A 6,914-nucleotide genomic window follows, 5' to 3' on the forward strand; every position below is an offset into this window, starting at 1 on the left:
TTTTTTTTTTTAATCAAATTTTGACCTCAAATTTTTGCTAGTAAAATGTTTTTTATTATTTTTCAACCTAGAATTCTAAAAATCTGATTTTTGGTCTTCCTGTCTTTTTTTTATTCTAAATATATAATTATATATACATTTATATAACTTTGACTTTTATTACCCCAGTTATTGGTTGCCAAATATTAGTGGCCTCTCATTTGACCTCATAATATCTGGTCATATCTCCTGAAAAGTTGTTCAGATTGTGTATAGAGGCCTAAAACTACCTATAAACAAAATTTCAGCAAAACTGGAGAGATGAGGGTGTTAGGCACTTGTTGATCCGACGGAGAATGCCCCTATAATAAATTGGTGCAACCTAACCTACCTTCCTATGGGGTATGCATTTAGTAATCCTAGAGGTTAAGGTTGTCATTACTGGGGATGTTGACACTAAAAGGACTTGACGGATGACACAAACATGGCATCTCAAACTCAAAGCTTGTGTCACAGCTCCATTTGGTAATGTATCTCTTTTAGCAAGGTTTTCTATGTTATTCACTTCCGCCAAGAAAACAGATATATTGATGTACTTTAATTTACCAAATGAAATTAATATTTAATCTTGTACTGATATATTGTGAACGTGTGCACTTTAATAATACCCTTAAATGCCACCAATGATCCATGCCACAAACAAAATGCAAATTCTAAACTGGGATAAATGTTTAGATATATTTAAGTTAAACAAATAATCTCAGTCTAACAGTAACAGCCTGTCAATTCCAATAATTCATAAATAACCTGTAGCCTTTAGTTAAATCTGCAAATTTAAACAAATGTATATTTCCTATCATATTTCTCATGTATTTATACACTCGATCTTCGGCAAGAATATCATAAAATTCATGTCATACAAAATTTAAAAAAATATATTTAAGCTAAATATATTTTTATAAAATTTAAATGACAAAGTTGAAAGTAACTAACACCACCTAAAAAGAATTCATTCCAACTTACACTTTTAAGACATTCTCGAATTGACTGTTTCAGTATGTCAGGAAGTTTCTTTTCTTGTCATCGTTGCAATTCTATACATTGTACTTTTATCTTTTATATCTGTGTATCCAAATGCAAAATGAAATTTAATCGAAGGATTCAAGTTAGGTTTTTCCCTGACCGCGTATACACAGCTGACATATGTAATTCTCAACTTCTCTAATATCAGAATGATTACCAAGACTGAGCAACTGTAATCTACGCTACTCGCAGAATTAAAACCCAAACATATCTATGTTTAAGAAATGTTTACAAACACATTTTCATCATTCCCATTATCCTAATCTTACCTGAACACTTGGTTTGCAGCGCTTTCCCGCCCAGAGTCTTTGAAGGAGGGGGGGAGGGGAGAAACAACAAATCTTACTCACAATATCATATATTTGGCGGACTCGCTACGTAATTTCAACATAGACCACAGCATCTAAATGACCATGGTTTAATTATATTAGACGAATATACAGATTTACACATTCTTACCCCTCTTATGTTTGGTAAGTCCTAACGTCAAACTAGGAAGATTCTAACAGATCACGAACGTAAATTCATTATATATTTTACTGGTAAACAATCTTAACTTAAAATAAAACCTTATTTTTTTCTAAGTGTGAATTTGAAACCAGCTATTGACACAATATTTAGATTTACCTATCTAAAATTTCTGCGGCTGTACTTCCTGCTCTTTGAATTCGTTACAATTTTACCACCGATATGAAAAAAAGTTTTTCTTTTAGATCAATGTAATTGTCCTAATAAATAACCTTGTTTATTTATTCAAGAGAATATCGAAATGAATTTTAATTCCAGCTATTTAATATAATCAAGATTTAAGAGTAACAAATAAAAGTATGAATATATATTATATTTTCTACGCCGATTAAGTGAAGGAGTTATTAGTCAAACTGTAATGTGCCTTGCACGTTTGTTTATGGTGTTTCTATTGATATGTTATCCACACATACATTTGCATAGAGACTGCAGCAGATCCGAGGTGAATACATGTCGCAGTCCAGTCGTTGACGACTTTTTATGCTGCGCTCACTCGGCGGTGCTCCATGCGTTGACTAGACTGTGGTCGCAGTTTCGTCGGGTCGAATTTAAATTGAATGTTATTCCAGAGTTTATCTAGATAGTTTTTGAAGGAATTTAACGTTACAGCTTCAGCAACCACCGAGGAGAAACTATTCTACACTGATACCGTCCGGAAGTAGAAGCTATTTCGCTGCATCCTGTTCACACCGTCAACGGGATAATGTTGGTACAGTTGCCTATTGTGCTGAAGACTGGACTTGTGTAAGGGCCTGAACGATTCTGGAAGGAGTGGAAGCATCTCATGATGATGAGTGAAATGCTTCCAAATCTCGACTATCTCCTTTGCTGCTGCCGGTCTGGCTCAAGGCTGACCTTTTCGTTGGAGACGGAAGGCGGGTTTACACCAAAGGCAAATACACACATTTCCCAAGTCACGCAATCCTCTGTTTTCAGAGTTGTGCTTGGATGAATAGAGATACATGCACACCTGCTCGCTCGCTTAGCAGAGGCCCACAACTCAACTCTGATTCAGAGCCCTTAACTCTTCGCCGGCTGGTCGCGGGAGAGGAATTGGGGAACCTCTCTTGTCGTCCGGCCCGCACCCATGCCCTGGCCTCTTCGCTGACGCTGGCGAGCGGGTTTACACTTCTGGCATTTACACACAACACCCGCTTATGCCTTAACCTGGGGCTAAACAGGGACGCTTATGCCCTAACCTGGGGCTAAACAGGGACGCTTATGCCTTAACCTGGGGCTAAACAGGGACGTTTATGCCTTAACTTGGGGCTAAAAAGGGACGCTTATGCCTTAACCTGGGGCTAAAAAGGGACGCTTATGCCTTAACCTGGGGCTAAACAGGGACATTTATGCCTTAACCTGGGGGTAATCAGGAACGCGCTCTCTACACGCGGGCAAGGTCTAAATATACAGGTCAGATCGTTTGAATTCTTGTGCGCAGCTTCTGACGTCATTTGGCTGAGTCCATTTTCTCTTTGTGAAACACTGAAGAAAACTGTGAAACGCCAAGGAAGACAGGAACTATAATATTTTATATTATATATATATATATTATATATATTCATATATATAGACAGGAACTATAATATTTTATATATATATATTTTATATAATATTTGTCAGAATATAACTAATTGCGTGGAGCGGTGCGAGCGAAGGCAACGTCTTTCCTATACGCTGCACCAGCTTCAACTGACAGCTATAGGACCCGCCAACCCCACTTTGAACAGCCAGGTGACGTTCAAAGGCCCGCTGCGCCAATTCCCTCGAAATTCGGTCGGAAGTGGTTAGACCTTATATTCTTAGATCTTGCACGCGGGTAGTGAACTCTACTCACTTCCCGTATGATACATACACACACCTCTCACGAACATAACCACACCCAACGCACAAACATCTACACGTACTATTTCTTCGACTAAAATTCGCTTCCTTTCTAACTTTCTCTTATACTACATCTCATTTCAGTTTACCTCCCACTAAAGATTTTTCCGTTTTTCCACCTTTCTCTACTACTACGCTTTCTACCATTTTCTCAACTTTTGGTGATTCTAATCCTGGCCGACGGCGCCGCCGTCCGAGTTCCCTGTCCATTTCCTTATAAATTTTTGTCAAAATTTTCCATTTCTCTTCAACTGTTGTATCCTCTTTGCATATCCTTTCCTAACCTGCTTTTTGAAAAAAAAATCTCATTTGATCAACATTTGTTTTTCCATATCATTCGTTTTTCTCATGTATTTTTCTTCGTTTAGTTCCAGTTCTACTAATATGTGGTCACTTATACTTAGTGGTGTCTTATATTCAATCTTGTCCACTATTTCAGGTTCTGATATGATTATTAGGTCTAGTATCGATGTCTCTTCCTCATTTCTATATCTAGTATTCTCTTGTATCCATTGTGTCATTGTATGTTCTATAATCATATCAAGTAGTACATTTCCCCATAGGTCATCTCCACCCTTCACTGTCATTTCTTCCCAGCATATTTCTTTACAATTAAAGTCATCCATTATAATTATTCTTCCTCCATCTTCCATTCTCTAATTTAGCGTTATCCTTGTGTCTTCTAACATATTTTTGTGTTCTCTCTCTTCCCACGAAGCCGTTTTAGGAGGGAAATAATTTCCTACAAACTTCCTGCTCTTCTTGTCCCTGTCCTCTATTTCCATCATAATCATCTCCACTCTATTTTTTCCATATGTAACGTTCCTCACATTTATATCCTTCTTAGTCAGGAACATAACTCCACCACCTTGTTTTACTTCTCTTTTTCTAATCCAATAACTACATACACCATGTCCTACACTGTTGAGTGGTAATGGACCTTTCAATTTTGTCTCCACAATTCCCATTATGCCAGGTTCCATTTCCATCAGGTAATCATTCAGTTAATTCAAGCCAGTTATTAATCCATCTATATTTGTGAAGGACATTTTTAATTTTCTGCTACCTCCGTCCTGTTTTCTGTTTCCCTTGTTTTTCTCTCATGAACCATTTCCTCACTTTCATATGTACTACTCTCCAACAGAATTTCTCTTTGTCTGACTCCGTTCTGTTCTTGTTTCCCCCCTACCTTCGATTCTTTTTGTTTTCTCTTCCTCTCTTTATCCATCACTCTTTTTATCCATACCTGTTGCTACAGATCACTTTCTGCTAGTTTTCCTGTTTATGATAAGACATTCTCTGCTGTCGTTCGTGACCTGAATTGTGGTCTGGTCTTGTCTATACTGTATTTCCCCAGCCTATAAATTTCTTCAATTTCTTTCCCCATTTCCTGTTCACCTTCTTGAAATATATTTAGTACTCTGTTCACTCTTTCTTTCTCCTCTTTTACTCTTGTAGTCCTATTTGGATTATGTTTATCTTCCAATAACACAATTATACATTTATTCTTATCTGCTAAGTCTTACTATATTCTCCTTTTCTCTCATCACTTTGATAATTGTTTTCTGAGTGTGTTCTTTCATCTATTGTTCCACTATATCTCTAAACTCAATTTTGCTATTCTCCTGAACCTTTTTCCAACCACTTACCTCTTTTTCTATGGAGCCTTTATTCTCTTTATTATCATTCTTCTTTAATTCCTCAATCTCATCCTTTACTTCTTTTAACCGTCTTTTAAATTTTTTATTCATTTACTTAGGTTTTGGTTCTCCTTCTTTAGTTCCCCCAATTTGTCCACTCTTTGTGTAATCAGTGCAAGTTGACTGAACCTAACCTCCCATGATTCGTTAATTTTTGTTAGTTTTTCCTCTAGAATTGCTTATCGGGGGAGGTTATCATTTCCTCCCTCATTAAATCTATAGAAATAATTATCTCCACTTTCTATTGCGCTGCTCTTATCTATATTTCTAATTTCTATTTCTTTACCAATTTCTTCGACTTCACATCTCTTGTTTATATTCCTTCTGTCGTCTGGGGCCTATTCGTCCCCTTCCTCATTTTCTTCAATTTTCCTCAATAATCCCTCCCCTTCTCCTTTTTCTTCACCTTCCCACTACACCACGAGCTTTCCCTTTCCCTACTAATACGACACAGGTACTCCATCGTCGTTGAGATCCACGAGAATTGGACTTTTCCGGAGTTCCAATCTTCGCCGTCACTTCGACGATCATGTGTGTGTGTTTACCCCTAGTTATATTTTACGAGAAGAGGAACTACGCTCGTAGAGTCCCATCTTTGTATCTCGCAGTGTCTAGTTTGCTTTTAACTTCGTATATGGTTTTCCACACACTATTGTTTCATCCAGTTTGTTCCAAATGTCCACCACTGTGTGGATTTTTTTTTAAATCTCTTCTATAACTATCATTTTTGAGTTTCTTTCCATGTCCTCTTGTCCCAATTTAGTAAGTCCTCCCTATCAAGTATTCCCATGCTTTCATGATTCTATAGATGGTCAGTAGGTCAACTCTCTTCTTTGTTCCAAAGTTGGTAACTTCAATATAGCTAGTCTCTCTTCATATGACAAGTTTGAAAGGGCTGGTGCCATTTTCGTGGTTGCTCTCTGGATTAGGACAGGTAGGGGTTGAATAGATCAGATTTTTGTGGTAAGACACATATGTGAAAAAGCTATAGGAAAAGGTAAGGATGTATGAGGATGATTTTGGGCTTTTATGGATCTGGAAGAAGCTTATGACAGGGTAGACAGGAAGGCATTGTGGAAAGTATTGCAGATATATGGGATAGGAGGAAAGCTTTCAAGAGCAGTCAAGAGTTTTTATGAGAGTAGTAGAGCTTGTGTTAGGATTAGAAATGGAGAGAGTAGTTTAAGGTAAAGGTGGGACTTCATCCTGGCTGTTCAATTTATACATGGATGGGGTGGTGCAAGAGGTAAATGTAAATGTAGTGGGTCAGGGATTGAAGATGGTTAAAGAAAATGGAGAAAAGTGGGAGACAAGCCAGTTATTGTTTGCATGGTCAGAGGAGGGATTGAGGAAATTAGTGACATAGTTTGGGAAGGTGTGAGAAAGAAGGAAATTGAAAATAAATGTGGGTAAAAGTAAGGTGATGAGATGTACAAAGTAAGAAAGTGGCAGCAGACTGGAAGTGAGTATTAAGGGAGAGAGACGGAAGGAAGTGGATAGTATTAAATACTTGGATGCAAATGTGGTGGGAAAGGGAGGAGTGGAGGTGGAGGTAGAATGTAGATTGAGAGAAGCGAGTAAATGCCTTGGTGGATTAAAAAATGCAATGAGAAATAGACATTTGGGAATGGATGATAAGAGGAGATTATATGAAGGAGTGTTTGTGTCAACAGCATTGTATGGGGCAAAACATGGAAGATAATAGAGGAAGAGAGGAGTTTGAAATGCCTGACAAGTATG

The 6,914-nt window shown here is 37.6% G+C and overlaps 1 protein-coding gene across 5 annotated transcripts in view; it reads right to left on the minus strand.

Moving 5' to 3' along the window:
* LOC143022559 (uncharacterized) overlaps positions 1-1,691 on the minus strand; it is an 80,517-nt gene extending 78,826 nt beyond the window's left edge. For 2 of the 5 annotated variants that reach the window (XM_076180851.1, XM_076180842.1), the window contains exon 1: positions 1,522-1,691. The gene's annotated coding sequence lies outside the window, so the exon portion shown is untranslated. Of the gene's footprint in view, positions 1-1,004; positions 1,232-1,331; positions 1,374-1,521 lie in introns of those variants that run through there. The other 3 variants (XM_076180835.1, XM_076180853.1, XM_076180829.1) reach the window with 3 other exon arrangements.
* Between the last annotated feature and the right edge of the window lie 5,223 nt (positions 1,692-6,914).

The sequence above is a fragment of the Oratosquilla oratoria genome, chromosome 3 (genome assembly GCF_046742065.1).
Source record: "Oratosquilla oratoria isolate Oo_2021 chromosome 3, ASM4674206v1, whole genome shotgun sequence".
Taxonomy (NCBI): domain Eukaryota; kingdom Metazoa; phylum Arthropoda; class Malacostraca; order Stomatopoda; family Squillidae; genus Oratosquilla; species Oratosquilla oratoria.